At 40.3% G+C, this 25,791-nt stretch overlaps 1 protein-coding gene across 5 annotated transcripts in view; it reads right to left on the bottom strand.

Annotated features, from left to right (window-relative positions):
• Positions 1–25,791, bottom strand: part of SCN11A (sodium voltage-gated channel alpha subunit 11) — a 229,891-nt gene that overhangs the window by 140,092 nt on the left and 64,008 nt on the right. For all 5 annotated transcript variants that reach the window (XM_072598947.1, XM_072598948.1, XM_072598944.1 and 2 more), the window contains one exon: positions 14,958–15,117. The gene's annotated coding sequence lies outside the window, so the exon portion shown is untranslated. The remainder of the gene's footprint in view (positions 1–14,957; positions 15,118–25,791) is intronic.

Consider the following 25,791-nt stretch of genomic DNA (forward strand, 5'->3'; position numbering starts at 1 on the left):
TTTTTCATTCATAAATCATTCACCTATCCATAAGTCTGATAAGCAATATGTTTCATGTTCTTCTAATTTTCTTATAAAAACTCTCTTTATATATAGGTCACATATCCATTTTGACCTTATCTTGGTAGATTGTTGAGATATTGGTCCATGTCCAGTTTCTGCCACACTACTTTCCAGTTTTCCCAACAATTTTTACCAAATAATGAATTCTTATCCCAAAGTCTCAAGTCTTTACACTTGTCAAATACAAGGTAATTATGTTTATTTTGCTGCTGTAAATTGTATGTCTATTTCATTGATCTACCTTTTTGTTTCTTAGTCAGTACCAGATAGTTTTGATAACTATTGTCTTATAACATAGTTTAAGACCCGGTACTGCTAAATCTCCTTCCTTTACATTTTTTTCATTAGTCTCTTTGATATTCTTAACTTTTGTTTTTCCAAATAAAATTTGTTTTTGTTCTAATTTAATGAAATAATTTTGGTAATTTAATTGAATATATAAATTAGTTTGGACAAAACCGTCATTTTTATTGTTACCCCATGAACAATTAATATCTTTCTAATATAATCTGATTTTATTTGTGTAAGGTTTTTTGTGATTTCGCTTATGTAGTTTCTGGATTTGTTTTGAAAGCTGTGCAAAGCAGATTTGAAGTTTTATTTTCAATCATCTTTTTTATTATACTTTGTTATGGAAATGCTTGCATTATTCCATAAATTAAAAATATATTTTTAAAAAGGAATAAGTAAGTTACTTGATGTTTAGGCCTTTTTTTCAAAAGGCTATATGTAAATTTATGTAACAAGTATTATGTCTAGCAGCTATCTGTCTGCAAATGTAATATACTTCACAATATATTTTAACTTGACATCAATGTGTTTATTGGTTGCCTAAACTGCAATGTCAACATCAACAAAAATAATTTCAAAAGAAAAGAAGAGATCATTGCCAAGAAAAGGCACCATGGTTAAGAAGGACTGGAGAGGGCAGGAGAACTTTGTATTCAGCAAGAACCACAGTGTGCGAGGATTTTTTCTGGTAGACTTAGAACTTCATTGCAATGCAAGGACTTAAATTCCCAATGGTTTCTTAAGGCAAAATGCCTTCCACATCCAGAGAAAGAACTATGGAATTCAATCACAGAATGTAGCAGATCATTTTCTTTTGTATTGCGTTTTGGTTTGTTTTAGGATTTCTACCACTCATTTTAATTCTTCTATGCAACATGACGAAGGTGAAAATGTATTTAAAAAAAAAAAGGTGGGACTTTAGATGAGACTTGAAAGGGTATCAGAGAAGTCAAAAGCAGGAAATGAGAAGGGAGAGAATTCCAGACATAAGGGGCAGAAAGTAAAAATACCCAGAGTTGGAAGATGGTGAATTGTGGGCAAGGAACAACAATGAGGCCAGTGTCACTGGAACTCAAATTACATGCAGGGGGAAAGTAAAGTGTAAGAAGACTGGAAAGGTAGGAGGAGACATGTTATAAGGGGCTTTTTTTCTATTTGATCCTGGGGGTGATAGAAAACCCCCGAAATTTATAGAGTAGGGGGACGACATGATCCAACCTGTACTCTGGGAGAATCTCTTCTGTGACTGCATGGAGAATGGATCGGAATGGGGAGAAGCTGGAGATGGATAGATTCATCTGCAGACTGTTGCAATGATCCAGACTTAAGGTCCTGTACTGGAGTGATGGCAGTATCAGAAAAGAGAAGGAGGAGTATTCAACAGGTATTATAAAAATGAAATAATAAATCTTGGTGACAGATTGAAGATGGGGAGTGAGAGATAATGAAAAAGCCAGGATGACTCTTAGGTTAGGAGTCTGAATGACTGGAGGATGCTTTTGTATTATAATGTGATAGGGAAGATGATGGGAAGGATTTAGGGGAAAGATAATGAGATCTCTTTGGAATATGCTTAATTGAACATAGGTATCCCTCAGGGTTTTGTCCTGTCTCTTCATCTCTTCTCCCTCTATACAAGCTCACTTGGCAATCTCATCAATTTCCAAGGATTTGCCATCTCTATAATAATGACTGTCAGCATTAACTTTCCTGCCCATCCTCTCTGTTCACTTCTAATCACAACTCCACCTGCCTTTCAGACATCTCAAACTGAATGTCCAGGAGACATCTTAAATTCACCATGCCTAAAACAAAACTCATTATCTTTCCTCCTAAACCCTCCCCCCCAAACCTTCCCTTTTACTATAGAGGGCAACATCATCCTCCCTGTCCTTCAGGGTTCCAACCTAGCAGTCATCCTGTGCTATTTGCTGTCTCTCAACCCCCAGATCCATGCTAGTGCCAAGGCTTGTCGATCTCACCTCCACAACATCTACCTAATGTGCCCCCTTCTCTCCTCTGACACTGTCCCCATCTTGGTGTGGGCCCTCATCACCTCATGGCCTGATTATTGCAATATCCTGCTGATGAGTGTAACTGTCTCAAATCTCTCCCCACTCCAGTTCATCTTCCATTTGGCCACCAAAGTGATTTTCCAAAATAAAAGTTCAACTATGTCACCTTCTACTCAATAAACTGCAGTGACTCCCTATTGCCTCCAGGATCAAATGTAAAACATTCTGTTTGGCATTGAAAACCTTTTGTAACCTTGCCTAACTCCTACCTTTCCAGTCTTCTTATACCACATGCTCTTGATCCAAGGACAATGGTCTCCTGGCTGTTCCATGAACAAGACCCTCCATCTCTCAGGCTGTCTCCCATGCCTGGAACACTCTACTTCCTCCACTTTGACTACTGACCACCCTGTTGTCCTTTAAGTCCCAACTAAAACCCCACTTTTTACAGGAGGTCTTCCCAACCCCTCTTAATTACAATGCCTTCCCTCTTTTAATTATCTCCTCTCTCTCCTGTATGTTGCTTGTTTTGTACATGTATGTTTGCATGTTGTCTCCCCCGTTGGATTATAAGCTCCTTGAGGACAGGACTTGTCTTTTGTCTTTTTTTTTTTTTTTTGTATCTCCAGCACTTAGCACAGGGCCTTGCTCATTCAAGGCATTTAATAAATGTTTGTTGATTGCTTGGTGTCTAATGGACATCCAGTTTGAGATATCTGATAAGTAACCGGAGATGCAAGATTGGAGGTTAGCACACAGATTAGGGTGGGATAGGTAGATTTGAGATTTATCAGTATAAAGATGGCAATGAAATCCATGGGAGCTGATGAGATCAGAAAGTGAAATAACATGGAGGGAAAAGAGAAGAGGGCCTGGTGCAAAATCCCAGGGGACACCTACAATCACAGAGCATGAACTGGGTAAGGATCCAGCAAACAAGACTGAAGAGCGGGTCAGAGAGTTAGGAAGAGAACCAGGAGTGAGGAATATCCTGAAAACCTAGGGAGAAGAGATTATTGAGCAGGACAGAGGGATCAATAACATCAAAGCCTTCTGGGAAGTCAAGGAGAATAAGGAACGAGAAAAGGCCATTGGATTTGGCAACTAAGAGATCACTTGTCACTTTGGAGAGAGCAGTCTCAGTGGAATGAAGTCAGAAGCCAGAACAAACAGTTCTCAAAAGAAGAATTGCAAATTGTTTACAACTGTATAAAAGAATGATCCAAATCATTTAGTAATAAAAGAAACATAAATCAAAACCATGATAAGCTTTCATCTCACACCCCAAAAATTGGTGAAGATGACAAAAAAGGCAATAGTCAATGTGGAGGAGTTGTGGAAAGATAGATGCCCTAGTGCATTGTTGGCTGGGCTATGAATTAGTACAACCACTTTGGAAAGTAATTTGGAATGATGCAAATAAAATGATGCCTTTTTACTCAGAGATTCCATCACTATGGCATGTACTTCAAGGAAGTCATGGATAGGAAATCCTCGTATACTATTTATATATTTATATACATTATATATTTGCATATAATATATTATATATTTGCATATAATATACTATATATTTGCATATAATATATTATGTATTTGTATATATAATATATTATATATTTATAAAAGTGAAAGAATAGGAAACAAAGCATATGTCTATCAACTGAGAAATCCCTAAACAAATTGTGGTACATGAATGTAATGGAATATTCTTATGCTGTAAGCAATGACAAATGTGATAAGTATAGAGAAACACAGAAGGACCTCCATGAACTTCATGAAGCAAGGTGAAGCAACTAAAGAAAAGATATGCATATAGACTACAATGATGTAAACGGAAAGAACCATCCCCACAAACTGAATCACAGAAGGAACAGGGCCGCTACAGAGAGAAGCCAGAGTTGTTCGGGTTTTTTTCCTTTGGACTAGAAATGATAAAATCAAAAAATGATTATTTTCAGTTGAATTTCAATACATATTAAGATAGTTTTATATTTAATCTTTTAGATGTCCTTCATGAGTTCAGGTCACCAAGCCCTAAGAAACTACATTCTCAAGTACTGAAGAAATTGGCAGATTATCACCCATTAATCTTTGAAATCATGGTAAATGGAAGTAGTTCCATGAGAGTGAAACTGCAAATGGCTTGATTTTTAAAAGGTGCAAGGAAGGGAGAATGGAGTCTTCACACTACAGACCAATCAGCTTGATTTCAGTTCCTGGAAGATTTTTGAAGGGAATTTAATGGCTATCTAGAAAATAGATGTTGATCACAAAGAGGCAAGATGGCTTTATCCAGAACACATTATACTGAACAACCCTAATTTACAATGGAAGCTCTTTAAGAGGATTGCTTCGTTTTGGTCTCTATGCACATGCCCTCAGCCCTTAGAACAATATGTGGCACAATCGAGGCATCCATAAATGCTGATTGAATAGTTTATCAAGAGACTCTTCTAGTAGATTGGGGAAGTGTTGTAAATATGTTTTACCTAGACTTTAGCAAAAGATTTTCAAGAATCTCATACTCTTGCTATGTTTGTGGAGAAGATAGAGCCTAAACCTATTCAGAATTGTTTGGATGAATCCAAAGGCAGTCATTAATGACTTAATGCCAACTTTGAAGCAGGCCTCCATGAATCTCTGAATCCAGGAGGAATATACCAACAAAAATCCATATAAAATTATGAAAGCACAGGGCCCCTGGCCACAAGACAGAAATAAAAAGATTGGCACTTTCTCCTCATAAAAGGAGAAGTACTGATAGTTCTGAGTTAAACTGGTGTAACACACCCAACTCACCAGGCTATGAACCTGAGGTCTCTCATGCAGAGAGGAAGATCTGATTCCTAATTGTCTGAGAAACGTCTGGGCCTGTAATGCCACCTACATGCAAAGAGACTTTAGAGGTAAAAGAACCTGATTGCCAGAGAAATAGCCAAGAGAGAAGGCAGAATGCCATCTTCTGAATGACTGATGGCAGCCCCTGGGCAGATATGTGGGGGGTGGGAAGCCAGCCATGCAACACATCCTGAAAACAGGCTTCCCCAGCTTAAGCATTCTCCTTTACTATTATGTATTCTATAATGTACTCTAATCTGTATCACTTTCCCTATGTTTGCTTCATATTGGGCATTGTCTTTGGGGTAACTAGTATTTAGGTGGAGTGAGCTAAGCTTTCTGAGTAAACAGTCCCCTGTCCTTGAGGGTAACCAGGGAAAGTAGCTTTTGTCCTGAACACGCCAAAGAGCAGCATACCCCAAGACTACAAGTATTTGTTGTGAGATAGATATAATCCTAGTCCAATACTCCTTCAAAACAAGAGCAGAGCAGTCATGGATCCTGCCTGACCCTCCTTGAGGGAGCTAATGCCCCCCATACCCTCCACAAAGGTGAAAATCAAAGTCTCCACCAAGAGATAGAGTGGACCAGATCCCAGATAATAAATATCTAAATACAGCCTTATGGACTGTCCTGTGATCCCTATGACTTGGGTTTAAATGTTAGCTATTCACTTTACACAGATTAAAATCCTTACAGAAAGAAGAGGAGGGGGAGGAAGCATATGTATAGTACTTTAAGGTGTTTAAAGTGCTTTAAAATATTAACTTGTTTGATCCTCAGGGAGGATGACTTCCATTTTATAGACAAAGAAATTGAGGCAGACAGTGTTTAAGTGACTGGCCCAGCATCACACAGCTAGTGAGTATCTGAGGCTGGATTTGAACTCAGGTCTTCCTAACACTAAGTCTAGCACTCTATCCACTGAGGCACCTGGCTAACATATAACAGACACATACCCAATCTCAAAGCAGTAAGAAAGGCTAACAATAGGTTTCCACCACTGGATGAACTGAATGTTATTAATATTTGCAAACCCCTGAATAAAGCTCATGAGACTGCTAAGATCTAAGGGTGAAACCCAAAGGCCCTCCATAAGCAGTGCCAAAATGAAGGTAGCCAACAAAATGCCAAAGGGGCCAGATAAATGGATGTCTCCAGCCTTGTTTACAGACAGGAGAGGCTAATGAAAATAATCCAAGAGCAGGTCACTGTTACCAGAGATGGCAAAAAGGTCATTGTTAAAGTGCCCTGAGTTATTGATCAGGGAAGTTTTTTCAAGGAAACAACTCCCAGTCATTATTGTCATCTTTTTACAGATAGGAAAACTGAGGTTGAGAAAGGTTAAGTGACTTAGAGAATCTAAGGATACACAGGATCTCACAGTTAGTAAATATCCAAGACAGGATTCAAACTCTGGTCTCCCTCAGTCATCCACTACGTCACTTAGTTGTGTACAGGCACAGGAGACATATGCATCAAATCTGCTGGTAATATGAAGATGGAGAGGAAGCTGGCACACCGGTTGGCAGGATTCTGCTCTAAACTTTCTGCTGACTTCCAATCTCCCATCTCCACTAACTTTCACATTTCTTCAACTCAACATTTCTCAAATCCAACTCATTATTTTTCCTTTACCCTCCCCACTGCCTCTCTCCCTATTGCTATAGAGGGCAATGCCACCCTCCCAGTGTCTCAGGCTTCCAACCTAAGCATCATTCTGGACTCTCATTCCCCATATCCAAGATGTCACCGACGCCTGTTGATTTCACCTTTGCATATTTCTTTTAATACTTGCCTTTCTCTCCTCTGATACTGACCCCCACTCTGGTGCAGGTACTCATCACTTCATGCCTCAAGTCTCTCCTCTTTAATCCACCAAAGCTAAAGTGATTTTCCAAAAGAGTTGGTCTCACTATGTCACACACACACACATTCTCTCTCCCTTCTCTCTCTCTCTCTCTCTCTCTCTCTCTCTCTCTCTCTCTCTCTCTCTCTCTCTCTCTCTCTCTCTCTCTCTCTCTCTCTCCTCCATGCCACTCAATGATCTATCTCATTAGTTTCCATGGATTCAATTGTTGTCATTAGACTGATGATTCTCAGATCTCCTTATCCAGCTCTAATCTCTTTCCTGACCTCCAGTTTCATATCTCCAACTACCTGTTGGTCATCTCAATCTGCATATTCTAGAAAAATTTTCACATGTCCAAAATAGAGTTCATTATCTTTCCCCTAAAAATCTTCTCTAGTCTCAAATTCCCTAATGAGGACATTGCTATCCTCCAGTCATCTAGGCTCACAACCTAATGCCATTCACTCTTGTACTCCACCCCCACTCAATGTGATGCTAAGTGCTGTCAATTCCACCTTCAAAACATCTGTCATATGCTTCCCCTTCTGTCCCCTGACACAACCACCATCCTGGGGCAGTCTCTTGTCACTTCACACCTTGACTATTTTTTTATCTTTTTTCCCCCAATTACATGTAAAAATAACTTTAAACATTTTTTTAATTTTGATTTCCAAATTCTCTCCCTTCTTTCCTCCTCTCCTCCCTCATTAAGAACACAAGGAATTTCATAGACAATAAATATGTGGTCATACAAAACATATTTTCATATTCACCATATTGTGAAAGGAAATGTAGACCTCTGTCCCCAAGAAAAACACCAAGAGAAACAAAGTTTAAAACAGTATGCTTCGACCTGCACTCAACTCCATCAGTTTTCTCTGAAGATGGATAGCATTTTTCATTCTGAGTCTTTCAGAACTATCTTAAATCATTGTATTGCTGAGAATAGCTGTCATTCACAGTTGTTCATTGTACAATATTGCTATTACTGCATACAGTTTCTTCTGGTTGTGGTCACTTCACTTTGCATCAATTCATGTAAGTCTTTTCTAGGTTTTTCTGAAATCTGCCTGCTCATCATTTCTTATAGCACAATAGTATTCCATTAATGCAATCATATACCACAACTTGTTCAACCATTTCCCAATTGGTGGACATACCCTCAATTTCCAATTCTTTATCACCACAAAAAAGAGCTGCTATAAATATTTTTGTACAAATAGATCCTTTTCCTTTTAAAAAAAAATCTCTTTGGGATATGGACCTAGTAGTGGTATTGCTGGGCCAAAGGGTATGCACAGATTTATAGCCCTTTGAGCATAGTTCCAAATTGGCTCTCCAGAATGGTTGGATCAGTTTACAACTTACACTTCCCAAAAGTGTTGAAAGGTCCAAATTTTCCCACATCCTCTTCAACATTTATCATTTTCTTTTTCTGTCATATTAGCCAATCTGATAGGTAGGAAGTGGTACCTCAAAGTTATTTTAATTTGCATTTCTCTAATCAATAGTGAGATAACCATAGATAGTTTTGATTTCTTCATTTGAAAACTAGTATTCTTACACATTTCACTCCATTCTCTCTAAGAGAATCTCAGTTCTCCCAGGTAGACTCCCAAGTATTTTATAATGTCTACCGTTATTTTAAATGGAATTTCTCTATCTCTTGCTGCTAGGCTTTGTTAGTGATATATAGACATGCTGATGATTTATATGGGTTTATTTTATATCCTGCAACTTTGTTAAATTATTTCACTAGCTTTTAGTTGATTCTCTAGGATTCTCTAAGTATACCATCATATCATCTGCAAAGACAGTTTTGTTTCCTCATTGCCTATTCTAATTCCTTCCATTTTGGTTTCTTCTCTTACTGTTAGAGCTAGTATTTCTAATATAATATTGAATCATAGTGGTGATTCACCTGTGCTTCCCCCCTGACATTAATGGGAAGGCTTCTAGCTTCTGTTCACTACAGATAATGCTGGCTGATGGTTTTAAGTAGATGCTACTTATCATTTTAAGGAAAACTTCATTTAGTCCTATGCTTTCTAGTGTTTTTAATAGGAATTAGTGGTGTATAGTTAAAAGTTTTTCCTGCACCTTTTGAGATAATTATATGATTTGGGTTGTTTCAGGTATTCATACAATCAATCATGCTGATAGTTTTCCTAATATTGAACCAGCCCTGTATTTCCAGTATAAATCCTACCGAGTCATAGTGTATGATCCTTGTGAAATATTTCTGTAATCTCATTGCTACTACACACCTGGACTATTATTGCAATAGCTACTGGTTGGTCTCCATCACTAAACTCTCTCCCTATTCTAATCTTTGCTTGGCTGCTAGCGTAATCTTCCTAAAGTGCATGTCTGACTGTCTTTCACACACACACACACACACACACACACATCATTCAGTTAAATCCGGTGACTTCCCAACTCCTTTAAGATCAGATATAAAATCCTCTGTCTGGTTTTTAAAGCCGTCTATGACCTAGCCCCTTCTTACCTTTCCATTCATCTTACACCTCACTATTCTGCAGTCCAATGGCACTGACCTCCCTTCTTTTTCTTGACCACAGCACTCCATTTGCCACCTCCAGACATTTTCACTAGTTGTCCCCCATGTCTGAAATACCCTCCTTCCTTATCTGTCTCTTGATTTCCCTGGCTTCCTTCAAGTCCCACCTGAAACTCTATTTTCTACTGGAAGCCTTTCCCAATCTCGCTTAACGCTAGCATCTTCCCTCTATCGGTTGTCTCCAATTTATCCTGTATATGTATGTGTGTTATGTATGTATGTAGATATAGATATAGATATAGATATATCTTGTTTGCACCTAGTTGTTTGCACTAAACTGTTAAGTTCCCTGAAAACAAGGTCTGTCTTTTGCCTTTCATTGTATCCCTAGCATTTAATACAGTGCCTGACTCATGATAAGTGCTTAATAAATGCTTCTGGTTGCTGCTGAGCTTATCCTTCCCTCACTATAAAATCCCCCGTGCTCTTTATTACTTCCAGCATAAAATATAAACTCCTCATCCTGGCATTTAAAGCCTTTCACCACTAAACCCTAGCCAATTCCCACAATCCAAGTTTCAGCAAACCTATGTACTTGTTCTTCAGGTTAGATTGAATTACTTATGGGTTGCTTCATAGTCCAAGGACCCTTGATTCTTTGTTTAGCCACCTTCCAAGGATCCTAACAGCAGCAACCTCATCTGTTGTATGTGTGCATATATACACACACATACTCACACTCACACACATCATTTCTCCAGTTAGGAGGATATGACTGTGGCAGATCCTTTTTGCTTAGAAGTCACTGGATTTATGAATGCATGGATATAATGACTTCTTGGTAAATGTAATTTTAAAACCTAGAAACCAGAGATTTTAGAGGAAATACTTTCTCTGAAAATTGTGTTTCCAAATAAAATTCCAAATGTGCAAATAATACATTCAAGAAAAGTAGGAGGAAGCAATCTGTTCACGTAACTTTCAAAAGTAAGTCTAGGACACCTGGATAAAAGTGACAAGAAGGCAAATGCTTCTCACCCTAAGAACTTTCTTAATATCAATGAGAGCATCCCAGACGTGACAAGGGCAGTAATACTGTAAAGAAACAATTTACATCACCCAAATCCCATCCAAATGACGGGATTTCTCTTCTGTGGGAAAATTTACGTTCTGGTGGTTTATCATACCACAAAATTGTCCCTAAGAGAGCAGAATGCAAAGCTGAACAGGTCCCACAAGAAGCACAAATACTTTACCAACCAGCCTAAGTCTGGAGAGGGTCATCAACAGAAGACTGGATACCTGTTAATGATTGGGTGTTTTTAAGAAACGTCAACAAACTGTCTACCAATCAACCAGTCAGTAAACATTCATTGATGTGTCAGGCCCTGTTCTAGGCACTGGGGTTATAAGTACAAAAAACATAGTCCCTATTCACAAGGGGTTCTCAGCTGATGGGTAAGATAAGAAGTACATAGGAAAAAATGTCGAGTATCCATATAAATACACACATACGCACATACAAATACACACCAATTAAATACAAGTTATTCTGGGAGAAAGGACAACTGGAGAAAATCAGGGAAAGTTTCCATCAAGAAGGTAGTTCTTAAGCTCAGTCTGAAAGGAGACTGCATGAGGTGGTGGGGAGGAAGGAGGACATTCCAAACCTAGGAGATGGAGGATTACAATGTTAATGTAAGACTAATGGGGGGGAAGAGTTAAAGATCTTTCCTGCCCATTAATAGACCTCAATACCTTTGGTTAATATCTACTGAGGCCTGGGTCAGGAGGTCCTGCCCTCCAGCTCTGAAAAGTGTATAAGTACTCCGAGGTAAGGTTTGATTTTGGAAGTGTTCATTTGGTCAGATAAGACTCTGGGTAGCCGTCAAGGAGCCCCTGGCTTTGAAAACCCAGATGTTAGTGCTTCTCAGTCTGGTAACTATGTATATATGTAACAGCCAAACAGCTGGATCTGTCTGTTGATCTGTGATATACGAATCTTATGGTCAGAGAGAAGCCCTGTCTGTTGGTCTTTATCTCTCTGCTTGTGTTTTCTCTGTTGGTGAATGTAATTAAAGAAGATTGTTGACCCCTCCAAAGTTGCTTTCCTTTTAGAAAAGCAGATCCAAAAACCTGTACAACAGGCCCTCCTGTGTATGCTGGGGTCCCTGCTCTTACAAGGATGCAAAGCTCCTGATCCAGGAAATGGAGAAGCATGTGTGAGGCATAGAGAGGCACCAATGTGGCTGGATCACACAGTGTGAGAGGGGCGGTGATGTCCAATAAGGCTGGAGAGACAGAGGCTCAAGCCAGGCTGTGAAGAGCTTTAAAATCTAAACAGAGGCGTATAGGATAATAGTTTAAGGAGATGCTAGGATCTAGCCAAGACATTTTTGTTTTTAGGTTTACTTAAGTCCTGTTTGTTTTGGGGATGAGAAAGACTTGGGCACGTTTGAATACAGTAGGGAAGGGACCAGTTGATAGGGAGAGATTAAAGATGCCAGATCGAGAGAAGATGATTAAGGGAGTAGTCTGCTTGAGAGAATGAAAGGGCATGGGATCACATGCACATGTAGGAGGGGTTGCTTTGTCAAGCAGAAGTGCCACTTCTTTGTCAAAGAATAATAGAAAAGGTGAAAGAATGGGATAGGAGGTCAAGGGATCCTGAGATGCAAAGAAAGGGAGAAATAGGGAGCTTGTTTCAAATGGCCTCCATTTTCTCTATAAAATACAAAAGAAGGTCCTAAGCTGAAGGGAGTGGGAAAGTGTGGGAAAGGTATGGGCGGGGAGGAACGAGAAGGTTTGGAATAGCTTCTGAGGGGAGAAAGGGAAATGGACAGGAAGGAATGGAAGGACAGCTTTGTTGTAGTGAGAGCCCTGCAGAGTTTGGAGAACATGAATTTCTAATGTATCCAATCAGCACCATTGTGAGACCATCTCAAACTGCATTCAGGGGCTTGTGACGAGGAAGATGGCAGGAGCAATCTAAGGCTAAGATTAGGAAACAGGAGAGTAGCAACGGGGTAAGAGGGCAAGGAATTCAAGCAGAGCTGGACCAGCTAACTCTTGGGTTGAGTTTGGAGAGGAAGGAAGTGAGGTCAGAGCAGGGGTAGTCTAAGAAAGCACTGAGGGGTGGGGAGAATGGATGTCTTATGGAGGAAAGGATAAGTTTAGAAGGAATGGGACATAGGAAGAGTGAAATGATAAGAAGTCATGGGCAGATCCTAGAGGAATGTCAGAGGCTCTGATTTGGAGAGTGGAATATTGATGGGTAGGATCCCAGTGTGTGACCATCATGTATGACTGAGGTAGAGTGAAGAAATAAGTCATAGAATTTAAAGAGGCTGAATAATTGGTAGATTGGGAGGTTTCAGGGTATGTGATTACTAAGCTCCCCCAATGGAAGTTGGGGAAAGGAAGAAAGTGAGTCAGATACTGAACTCCTTGACAAGGGAGAGAGAATGACCTGGTCCATTGGCTTACTACTCCTACTATAATCTGGATTGGGTGAAAAATTTTAATTGCATGGACTTATAATGCATAAAGGAATCACAATATATATCGGAGGAGACTGTATCCATATCAGTCTTTTTGTAAACCACAACATTCTATATGAATGTAAATTACTACAAGCCTGGGGTGTGCTTTAATCCTTAATGACTGTTAAATTTTCATTGTGAGCTCTTACACCTTGGGAAATCAACACTATGAATCAGGACTTGATATCTTGTATTAATGATTGTGTGGACCTAAGAAATTGATGGAGAAAACATTCATGATACACATTAATCTTAAAAGTGTATAGTGAGGACATTTTTTTCAGAGAGCTGGTTGCTGAACATTTAGCAAAACACCAGCTACAGCTGGAGGCAGGAGAATAGGCTGGACACCTTCTCCCTTCACCACAATTCAATTTTTCTACTCTGCCATACAAAACATGACTTTTATTCTAAATGTTGCTATTCTCTTTGCACATAACTTTCTCCTGTCAAGTGTTTATATGAATATATGTGTGTATACATGTATACACTATCAAAATGTATAGCATTTTATTTTTTATATTTCACATAAATATTATTCTATACATGAACCCAAAAGCTACAGACAGCTTGAGTCAATTTTCTGCCCATAGTCCATAGTCTGAAATCAAATTCATTAGAACTTTTAGAAAAACACTGTCAGTAATGAATGATCATTTTGGTTCTTAAAAATTAGTTATGCATCATTATCTCTACTATAAATAGAAAAATATTGCTTCAATAAGTAAAAGGGACATTTTCAATCTGAACACCTACTTCCCATGTCCCCAGGAAAGTGGGGAATCAAAAAGACTGGTAGCACAGTGAGAAATGTCACCTCGCCCTAACTGGGGAATTTTGCATCCATGTGGGAAGCTCGGGCATCTTTGCTCAGACATATATTTAGGGGTTTTCTGCCCTGGGAGTTCTGCCTGTGTGATCAAATAGCTAGAGGCAAGGCCAACCTAATATGAACTTTTATCCTGACCCCAATTACCCAACGAAAGCAAAAATAAACAATAGACTTTTCTTAACACTCTCCACTAAATCCATTGGAATCTTAACTTCCCAAGTCCCAAAATTCCACCCTGGGCTCAGTGCTTCAACATTCACAACAGGGTGGAGGAGGACAAGAATGCATGAGCAGAACAATGGGATGGAGACGCTGTCCAGCTCCTCATCCTCCTGAATCAGGTGGGCAAGGACTCCCAAGGACAGCAAGCTCCCCCATTCACAGATCAGTCAAACATATTTCACTGGCTACCACTGACCTCTCCAATTAAGACAATCAGGTCAGAGGTGACAGGTCACAGTTTCTTCCATCTTACATGTTCTTATACACAAACTGGTCACACTCATTTTCATGTACAGACATAAACAAATCTTAATACCAAACATTTAAAACAGGAACTCTGGAGCACTGACTATTGTTTATTAGATCCTCAAACAGCAAAAAAAAAAAAAAAAAAAAAAAAAAAAAGGGATGGGGAATTTTTTTTTCTGATCAAGTCATTTAGACATAATGAATCAATCCAAGGTTTGGAAGATTTGCATAATATTCCCCTTAGCTGGGGACAGGAGAGCCCAGATCAGTGGGGACAGAAATCCATCTCTCCCTTCAAAAAGTTGGCCAGGAAACTCTAACAAGCCAGTCCATGTCCTTATCACTGCCACCAGAGACTGAGACATAGTTAAAGTCACTTCTGGATTTGGGTAAGGGAGGTAGTAAAAATGAATTTTCCTCTTTTCCTGACTGTATTATTCACCCAAGAAGTCCACATTCCCAGCTTTGGACTTCTATAAAAAAGAAAAAAGAAAGAAAAGCTATACAGCAGGATTGGGCTTCTTCCTACCTTGTGAGCAGAGAGTCTCCAGGGTCCTTCCCTGTGTCCTCAGAAGTTCAGGGGCACCCCAAAGACACCTTCCAGGAGCTGAGCTGAGATGCTACCCGGAGCTAAGCTAGCTGCCTCTCTGAAGGAGCCTTGAGTCCTCTCTTGGGTGGGGTGGAGAGAGCTGTGCGAGGCAAATGGGAAAAGAGCCAAAGTGATTTTAAAGAATCTCAGAGTAAAGTCTGTAATGTGAGAAGGCACTTACATTTATATTGTACAATCATTCACCTTTAATCAGTGCTTAATCTAGCTCTGCAAAAAAGAGAGTGGCATTAATAAAGAAACAGGTTGTTTGTATTCACTCTGATCCAAGGGAGTAAGAGGCAAAAGACTCTCTCTGGCAACCTGTCCCTCACTCTCAGAATCCCCTAGGGGAGCTCACAAAGCTCTTGGTATAGGGCAGGGGCAGGGTTCTGCACTTCATTCCTTAACTTGGAGAACTTGGCAAAGTCAAGAATTGTTCAGGCGGCTTCTGATGATCCCTTTGCTTCTGCACCATCCACTGGGGCCAACCCCAGACATGAGTAAAGTATCTGCACCTCGGAAAGGATGCCTGGGAAGGTCTCCTTATGCAAAAATTGTCACCCCCACCGACATGGTGCCTAAAATCCCTTCATCTAGAGCTAATTTCCATGAATAATGAAAGAAATACAAATCTGCTGGCAAGACTCACAGCTTGAGTTTCAGCCATGGAAACCTTGCAAGAGTCTAGCTGACAACAAAGAGAATGAACAGGTCTCCATAGAGTTAGAGGAGTCTAAAATAGGTGCTGAAAGGAAAGCTGGAAGTACATGAAGAACCAATTCTTCCTAATTCCCATTTTGCCAAGGTCTGGCGCTGTGATTCATATAGAATTTCATTATCATTGAGTAAAAGTATGATTAATCAATAAGTCAAGCATTTATTAAGTGTCTGTTGTGCATCAGACATTAGGAGATACAAAGATGGAAACAAAACAAAATGGCTCCTGCCCTCAAGGAGTTTACATTCCATTGGTGGAATTGTGTACACATAAGTCAATACAAAATACGGGCAAGTGATTCTGAAGCATTGGTCACTAGCAGCTGGAGAGCAGGCTCCTTGTAGGAAATAGTACCTGAGTTAAGATTTGCAGAGAGTTAGGTATTCTAAGAGGCAAAAGGGAGGAGGAAGGGCATTCTAGGCACAGGGAAAGGCCATTGGAAAGGCACTGAGGCTTGGGAGGAACCATAGAGAGGCCAGTTTGGCTATGATAGAAAGTGCAAGAAGGGGGAAAATGGGTAATAAGGTTGCAAAGATAGCATGAAGTAGATTGAGAAAAGCTTTGAATGTCAGAGGGCATGGATTTTTATGTAGGGCCCATAAGAAACTACTGGAGCTTCTTAAGCAGGGAATAACATGGTGATTTCTGTGTTTTAGGAACATCACTTTGACAACCGCATGGAGGAAAACTGAGACAAGGGAGAGATGGCAAGCAGAGAGATCAATGAGAAGATGACGGAAATAGTCCAGGCAAGAGACGACAGAGGCCTGTGCTAGATAGAGTGGTAGCCACATGAGTAGGAAGGGGATGTGAGAGGTTATAATCAACAAAACTCAGCAATTAATTGGACGTGAGAGGGGACAGAAGGCAAAGGGCCAAGGAGGATTTCAAGAGGTTCATTATGGGAGAAAATAATGAGTTGTGTTTTGGATGTGTTGAATTTGAGATACCTATAAGATATCCAGTTGGAAATTCCACTAGATAGTTGGTGCTCAAAGAAGAGGAAAGATACAGAGAGACAGATACAGAGAGAGGATAGAAAGTTTAAGAAATCATTTATATAGGGTACCATCATCCTTCCAGTCACTCAGGTTCACACCCTTGATGTCATCACAACTCGTATTCTCTCTCACTCACATAGTCACGATCATTTGGCAAGTCTTGTCAATTTTACCTCCACAAGTGACCCTTATCCCTATATTCTCATGCACTTCACAGATTATTTCCATAGACTTCTAATTGGTTACCTTCCTTCAAGTCTCTCTAGCTCAACCTCTGCATACCTTCCAACATGACTTCCATAATGCACAAGTATTACCATGGCATAAACTCTAATGGCTCCCTTTGGCCTCCTCTGTTTTAGAATTTAAAATATCTCACAACCTGAATTCAATCTACTTTTCCAGCCTTATTTAACATTACTTCCCTTCACACACTCTATGGTCCAAACAAATGAGCTTCCATCTGCTTTTCAAACACAACATTAAATCTCCTTTTTCTGTGCCTTTGCCTTGGCCGTCCCCCATGTCCAAGATGCTTTCCCTCTGCTTCTAAGAATCCCTACTTTCCTTCAAAGTTCCATTCAAGTATTACCTTCCACCTGAAGCTTTTCCTGATCCCTATATCAGTGGTTCATCTCCCCATGTTCAGTCACTGCAGTCATGCCAGACTCTTCATGGCCCCATTTGGGGCTTTTTTGGCAAAGACACTGGAGTGGTTTGCCATTTCCTTCTCCCACTCATTTTACAGATGAGGAAACTGAGACAAACAAGGCTAAATGACTTGCCCAGGGTCACACAACTAGTAGTAAGTGTCTGAGGTCATGTTTAAAACTCAGGTCTTCCTGACTCATGAATTACCTTAACTTTATTTTATATATATATATACATACACACATAGATACATGTATATGCATATATATATGCATGTGCATATGTATATGTATGAGTGATTTGGTAGTCCCACCAACTTGGTCCAGTCAAGGCAGTCACAACATGTAATCTATGATATTGAGGTATTAAAATGTTGACAGAATATTTGTTAACTTCCTGTTAAGAGGAATAACCTCTTCGAAGCCTGATGCCCTTTTGCTGAGTGGGAAGGGAACAAGGTTATTGGACAAAGATTGGTTGGCTATATACACTGGGTGACCTTTAAAGACACAGAGGCAGTTTAAGGAGCCAAAGAGATATCCTATGACTATATCAATTGGGAGGAAGAGAGGAAGAGAGAAATCAAATCCCTCTTGCTTACAAGTAGGTATTCTGTTGATGGTAAGCTACTTGAGGGTACGCAAAGACTGTTTCATTTGTCTTTGCAGTTCCATGCCTAACAGGATACCTTGCACATAATAAGCATTTAATAAATACTTGGTTGTTTGGATGTTAGTCCAAGGTACAGATGTTGGGGATAGGAGCATGGAGAGGGGAAGCAAGTATGAAAAGATCTAGAAGGTCAGAACCAGGTGACCCATAAGAGCTATCTAAAGCAATCCAGCTTCAGGAACCACACCAGTCATCCATAGCCCTTTGCTACTAGGTGATGCATTGGCATTTACCAAATATTTTTCCATGAATAAAAACACATGGATATTTGCAAAAGTAAAAAGGTCCATGCTCCTCTAACCTGATCTCTCAAAAGCCATTACCTTAAAAGGCCACAGGCTTTTAAACTACAAACTCCTTGTGTTCTCTTGGGTGGTTGTCATATTACACAATCTTCATGCAAAGAATCTTTTTACTTATGTTTTCAAGGTAAAGGTGAATAATTGAAACAATAATGGAAACAAGCTACAAGGAATGAGCAGGAAGATGAAATTACTTTGTATTACAATTATGTGGGATAGTTCCTCTAAAGCTCACTCTCATGAATTCTCCATCCCTACTGGGAGTATGAGGAGAGGCAAGAGCTAATATCTATCACCCATTACACAAATTAGGAAGGAGAGGCATAAAAGGAAAGTTCATTTCCTGTGCTAAATCCACACAGATCACAACATCAAAAGATTCATGAGTGAATTGCCAAGTTCTGAAGATATCAAGACACAATTGAGTTGAGTAGTGAGGCCAGAAGATGAACTGCAAAGGATTGAGAAAAGATGGTGACAAGGATAGAGAGTTTTTTTTAGGAATCTGGTCATAAAAGAGAGAACATATATGACAATAGGTTGAGGGAATGGCAGAATATAAGGACTAGTTTTTGAAGGATGATGGAGATTTGAGCATGTTTGAAAGCATCATAGAAGGAACCAGTTGATATGGAGAAGTAACAGAGAAAGACAACGATTGGAAATGCTGGAGAACAAGACAGATGAGATGGGTCCAATACACACATAGAGGGGTTAGTCTTGAAAGCAAGGAGAAGGACCATCTTCACTGTCAGAAACTGTGGGAAGGGGGGGAAGGGTGACATCAAGGGGTATTCAGATACACAGAAAGGGAGAAAAAGGACTCATTTTGAATGAACTCAAATTTCTCAGTAAATTAAAAGGTATGATTTTCTATGACAAGCTTGAGGTTTGGGAAAGATTTTGGGGAGGTGAGACAGAGAATCAATTAGGGAGGAACAAAAGAATGACCTTGCTGCAACAAGAGCTGCTGGACAACCTAAATGTATAATGTTCACCGAAGTCAGGACAGTTGTAAGACTTCCTGCAGCTCATTCAGCAGTATGTAAGTAGTAGCGGAAGAGGTGGATGGTGAAAGTAACTCAGGGCAGTGATTTGAGAAGAAATAAGGATGAGCAAAGGACAGTGTGGAATTGAATTGGCTAACTAACCATCAAGTCAAGATTAGAGAGAGGGCAGAATACTCAGTCCAGGGGTGATGGCCTAAGAAAGCACTGAGGAGTAGAGGGAATGAACATCTTGATGAAGATAGGCAGAAATGGAACAATCTAGGACAGTACAAAAAGACAGGGTAATGTCAGAGTTTTTCATCAAGGAAATGAAAAACTTGTGGGCAATTGTAGGAGCCAGTAGAATATAGGTGTAAGATGTGAGATGTGAATAAAGGTGAGATTTAAGGAGACTGAGGAATTCAGAAGTTAGGGGAATTTGAATCAACATGAATATGGATGTCCTGTAGCATAAGAGCAGGAACAGGGAGAGAAAGTAAAACAATGGGTCAAGTACTGAATACTCTGGGAAGGGAGGAAGATGACTGCACAGGTAGAATCTATTTACTGCACATGTAGAAATCTATCAAATTGCTTGCCTTCTAAAGAAGGGCAAACAGAAGGGAGGGATGGTGGGAGAGAATCCGGAACTCAAAATACTTTTGAAAAATTAAAAAAAATTTATATGTAATTAAGAAAAAGTTAAATTAAAAATTTCATGTTAAAAAGGGAGAAAGGAGGAAGCATGATCCAGGTGCTGCTATACAACAACCATAGTAATGTGAATTGGGTGGGAAGCGTTGAGACTGAGTACTTCAAAGAAGAACAGGCTGCTGAGCAATAGTGATAAAGTTGGTCTGGAAGTGGCAGTGGGAAGGGGAATATTCTGACACCCTCCTGCACCAGTGTGGGCAGTGAGTCAGGAGAGTGAAAGTACAGCCCATAGGCACAGTGGGAGAGAGAAGGGGGTCCTCTCTCAGTAAGGGCTTTATTCTGCTTTTGAAGACAACTCCCCGTGGAGGGTGTGAGTATCCTCAATGATGATTCATGGGCTATTGCGGATCTGAGTCCTCACAATGTGTCCTATAAATATGAGCAAATAGACCAGATAATGAAGGCAAAGCTAACATACACACCCAGTAGCCTCTAGTCCCTGAAAGTGAAGCCTGCACATCCAGGCAGTGTTCCCTTCTCCTCTTCTTGCCCCCTACTCAGGAAATCCTTTTTTCTTCAAGATGGAGGCAGAGAAAGAGGCAGAGATGGCATGTTCATGGAAGATTTCCAGGTCAGTGCTGAGGTCTAGAACCCAGCTTCTTGGAGGAAAGAATAGTAAGGTGCTTGACCTCAAAGATGTAAGAGCAGCAAAGGAACCAGGATATGAAATTTTGGAAAATCACCAAATTAGGCCTTATGAGTTCTAGTTTGGACTTATTAAGTTGGAGATTCCAATAGAATATCCAAGCAAAAATGTACAGAAAACAATTAGTGATGTAGGACTGAAGCTCTGGGGAGAGAGACTGGGACTGGTTATGTGTATGTGTGAGTAGTTTGCATAGAGATGATCACAGAACCCCCAAGAGCTGATGAGCTGGTGTCCTTCCTAAAATGTGGTGGCCAATACTAAATTCAATACACCATATACCACCTGATCATGGCAGAGTTCAGCAACATTGTTGTTTTCCTCATTCAGGACACTCAGCCTTTCTTAATATATTCTAATATCACATTAGCATTTTTGGCTACATTAGCACACTGTTGGCTCATATTGAGTTTTCCATTCACTGATATACCCAGCTCTTTCCGTGCCTCACTCATCTTGTCCTTGTGAAGGTCATTGTTTTTAACCCAAGTGAAGGACTTCCCATTGATCACTATAACATTTCACCTTAGTAGATTTAGCCCATTACCGTAACCTGTCAAGAACTTTTCAGGTGTTGCTGTCCAACATGTTGGCTCCATCTCCTGGCCCCATGGCATCTTCAGACATGATAAATATACAATCAGAGTGAGCTTTTTCAGGGCAGGTACAGTTTCCTTTTTGTCTTTCTATCTCGGTGCCTAGCACATAGTGGGCACTTAATATTTGTTGATTGACTGATCAATGCTTTCATTCAAGTCACTGATTTCAAGAAAAAAACTTGAAGAGCATGAAGTTAAGGAATGATGGCTAGGGTGTGTGTGTGTTCATCCTTCGTTGCCAAAGAAGACCATGCCATCAGAGAAATGATGACATGACTTCCACTTGACTTTGTTTTTGAATGAGGGAGGCCTGTGCAAGGTCACCAGCCTCACTTCTCCTCCAGAGCCATCTGAATCCAGTGACCAGATATTCATCAGAATGACTGGAGATGACCCAGGATGAGGCAATTGGGGTTAAATGACTTGCCCAAGGTCACACAGCTAGTGAGTGTCAAGTGTTTGAGGTGAGATTTGAACTCAGGTCCTCCTGACTCCTGCACTGGTGCTCTATCCACTGCACCACCTAGCTGCCCTGATGGCTAGGGTACCATACTAGGGAACCTCCACAACTATATGGAGATACTAATGACTTTGGGCAGTGCAAACCTTAGGTAGTGCAGTCATGAGTTTAAATTTGGCCTCAGACACTTATTAGCTATGTAGCCCTGGGGAGGTCCTTTAACCCTGTTTGCTGCAGTTTCCTCATCTGTAAGATGAGCTGGAGAAGGAAATGGCAAACCACTCTAGTCTATTTGCCAAGAAAATCCAAACTAGGGTCACCAAAAGTCAGACATGACTGAGCAAAAATTAATGACTTTGGCTTGGATCTGGTCACTGAGCCAATTTCATGCTTTTCTTCCTAATGCCATCCTCTAAGTCCCAGCTCCATGAGGATGCAATGAAAGACTTTGTCAAACGTTTTGTTGAAATCTAAGAAAGCTACACTGCAGAATCCCCCCAATCACTGCCTGACATTGCAGTCAGCGACCCCCACAACAATCACACACACACACGCACACCATGATGTGCTCTTCATTAAGCCTTACTAGCATTTGATCATCACCCCTCCCCCTTTCACATAGTAACAAACCACCCTTTTAATATGTTCAAGCAATTTGCTAGGAATCCAAGTCAATCACTGACCAAAGGTTTGCAGATTGAATTCTTTGTCCTTACCTAGGCTTCCAGGATCTCTCCCATTCTCCAAGTTCTTCCAAATGTCTTTCCAAGGATTTGTCAAAGATCTTTCAAAATTCCAGGAAAGAAGAAAGGAAGTGAGCTCTGTCCACTTTCCCTTTCATCAGTGTCTCCCATCTCTACACAATAGGGATAAGACCCTAAAGGCTCTTGGGAAGATCAAATGACAATATATATGAAGGGATTTGCAAACCTTAAAATTCTATATAAATGTCTATTATTACTGTTGTTATTAATATTATTACATGTGTGTTGGACAGCATTTACATTGCTCTACCTGTCAGTCCCTGTGCTAAATGCTTTATTATCTCATTTGATCCTTCCAATAACCATGGGAGGGAAGGGCTATTATTATCCTCATTTTACAGAGGAGGATACTGATGGAAACAGAGCTTAAGTGACTTTCCAAGGGTGACTTGGCTAGTAGATGTTTGGGGCCAGATTTGAACTCAGGTTATCCTGTTTGCTTCAGTTTCCTCAGCTATAAAATGAACTAGAGAAGGAGAATGGTTTAATTCCAGTGGTTTTTTCCAAGAAAACTCCAAATGGGGTCTTGAAGAATCAGACATGGCTGAAACAGCTGAACAACAACTTCCTGACTATAAATTCGGCACTCTATCCATCGAGCCATTTAGCTTCCCCATGGAGCAGAGATTGACTAGATCAATCAAATCGATTGATCAAAACCATCCCACCTAAAGAAAATGATGAGACTTTGCATCCTGATAATCTATCAGATGAAAACACAATTCTGTGATTACTAGTATAACAAAGCCTGAAGACCTGTCGACATTCTATAGTAAATCTGTTCAGATTGCGCAAGGGACTTGGGTATACCTTGAACTTCATATATAAAACCAAGAGCTAATTCAGAACCTAAGAGATCAAACAATATGGAAGATGCCTTCCAGCTCGGACCCTGAGAAGGAGAGGGGCCTGAATGGAGAGAGAAGAGAGGTTCAGTACCAGCTGCCTTCCTTCTTCCCCACCCCAGCCAACTGAGGACCTTTCAAGTTTGAAGGAATCTTGGACCTCTTACTTCCCGCTGGTATTCTAGCAGCAATCTTGAGACAGCAGTGGTTGCCATAGGGGTCTGCACTGGGAAGTGAGGATAGGCTGAATATGTTGAGGAAAGACAGGTTCACAGTTCTACCAGAAGCCTAGCAGAAAAACTGCATCATATCTGAGGGGAATACCTTGAAGACTCCAGTAAAAGGCCTTTCAAAGCTAGGAGTTGCCCCTCGGCCACATGCACTCTCTAAGCTTGAGCCCACTTTCCCCTGGATTCTCTATGTACCAGGGGGAAAATGTGTCACAGACTTTGAGGGCAGATGTTTTGTATCAACTCTTTCCACTACGGCACATTACTTTTAGAAGCTCAATAGGTCTGGTTGTCTAATTGATACCGATGAATAATCATGGGACAAAAACCCATAGGGGCTTACAACACTAACTATAATACTAGGAAACGACCCGCAGGTCCTCAGAGGCACCCTGAAAGCCCTCCGGTGGAGCCGCAGTACCCACCCTCTAGGGGACCCAACCTGCCAGTGGGAATTGTGGGGTGGAGAGTCCAAAGAGTTGCTACAGAGATTAAGCTACACGGGTCTGGCTTGGTCTGTATTTGTGATTTCTTCAGTATAAGCATCTCCCAATGAGGAAACTCCCTATACCAAAGTGAGTCAACAATTGGCAAGAGTTGCCTGAGACAACTGAAAGGCTAAGTGACCTGCTCAGTCATAGAAGAAGTACATACATGTCAGTGCTAGGACTTGGACCCAGAGCTTCCTGCCTCCAAGGCCAACTTTCTCTCCACTTTGCCGTATTATGTATTTTTAATTTCCACTTTAGTGCCAGCACTCCTAATGCCAGTTTTAGTGTTCTGAGTGCGAGGAAACACTCCTTCTAACCTCCTACTGTACATATTTTAATCGACATTTTTCATAGGGTCATAGAACTAAGGGATCATAGAGATGGATCCTTATTTTACAGCTGAAGAAAATGAATCCTAGAGAGCCTAAATGAAGTTCCAGAGGTACTAGACAACAGAAGCAAGATTCAAATCCAGGGCCTTTGCCTTCAACTCCAACACTCTTTCCGCTTGACCAATTTTTTTCCAGTAGATACACATATCAATTTTTTTCTTTCAGATCAGATGGTAAGTTCATGGATTTTTTTATGGATACCCCAAAACTCTTACCATCCAACTGGGCACACAGAAAACACTTCAGGAATGATCTGTTGTTTGACTGTTTAGGGAGTAGAAGACATACTAAGGAAAGGAAAAAGGCAGGCAAACTGCCAGTCTATGGATGGGAAAGATGGCCAGGTCTACATGGAGTCCCAGAGAAGGGCCTGGCTGGAAGTCAAAGACAATATAATTAACTTAAGAATTACAATGAACTTGTGGCTGCTCTTAAATAGGTTTCAGTAATTTCTCTGTTTACCATGAGTCTCATTTATCTCAATTTTCCCTTGGGGAGGGGTAGGGCACCAAGGAGAATGAGGAGAATTTTAAAGGTGCAACATCCATGAAATCAGGATAATCTTAGAACGTGAAGATGATACAACCAACCAATAACCTTACTCTGACTGGTTTAGGAAGCATCAGAGGCCCCTCTGGAAGCAACATCCCATCCTAAGAAGTAAAGCAGTGAGAAAAAGGGGTTAGCAAGTTTCCAGCAAAATGAAGATTGCTCTTGGAGACAGAAGACGGAAGCTTCAGTCCTGCCTTTGAAACAAGCTGCGTGGTCTAACCTGTCTTCCACCTTCCTCCTCTGAAAACGGAGTACTTACCTCACTATCTGACTGAATTCTGGTGAGAAAAATGCTTTGCAAACTACTGAGTACAATAGAAAGATGAATTATTTGGTGGCATTTTCTTATGGTCATTTCACAAATAGTCCACTTCGTATCTTGTGTCTTCCACTTTGTAGAGGTGGAAAGAGACTTACAAGATAGGGTATAAGTAAGGCCTTGAAGGATGAATGCAGAGAATGTGAATAAATGAAGTAGGAACAAAAAGGTGAGCAATGAGCTTGAGCAAAACTGGGGAAGTCAAAATCAGCATAACATAAAAAACAGCAGACAAATCAAATCTGAACATATTTCAATTCATATCATGTGAAAAAGAAGAGTCAGAAATCTGTGGTAATCAAGTTTCCAACCTAGGAATGGCAATGATTGGGTGCACTGAACAGACCTGTAGACCAAGATCCACACACTCTGAGTCCAGGTTCAGCTATGAGACCTTACTACTTATAAAGCCAAATACAAGTAATTTAA

The sequence above is a fragment of the Notamacropus eugenii genome, chromosome 3, assembly GCF_028372415.1.
Source record: "Notamacropus eugenii isolate mMacEug1 chromosome 3, mMacEug1.pri_v2, whole genome shotgun sequence".
NCBI classification, from domain to species: domain Eukaryota; kingdom Metazoa; phylum Chordata; class Mammalia; order Diprotodontia; family Macropodidae; genus Notamacropus; species Notamacropus eugenii.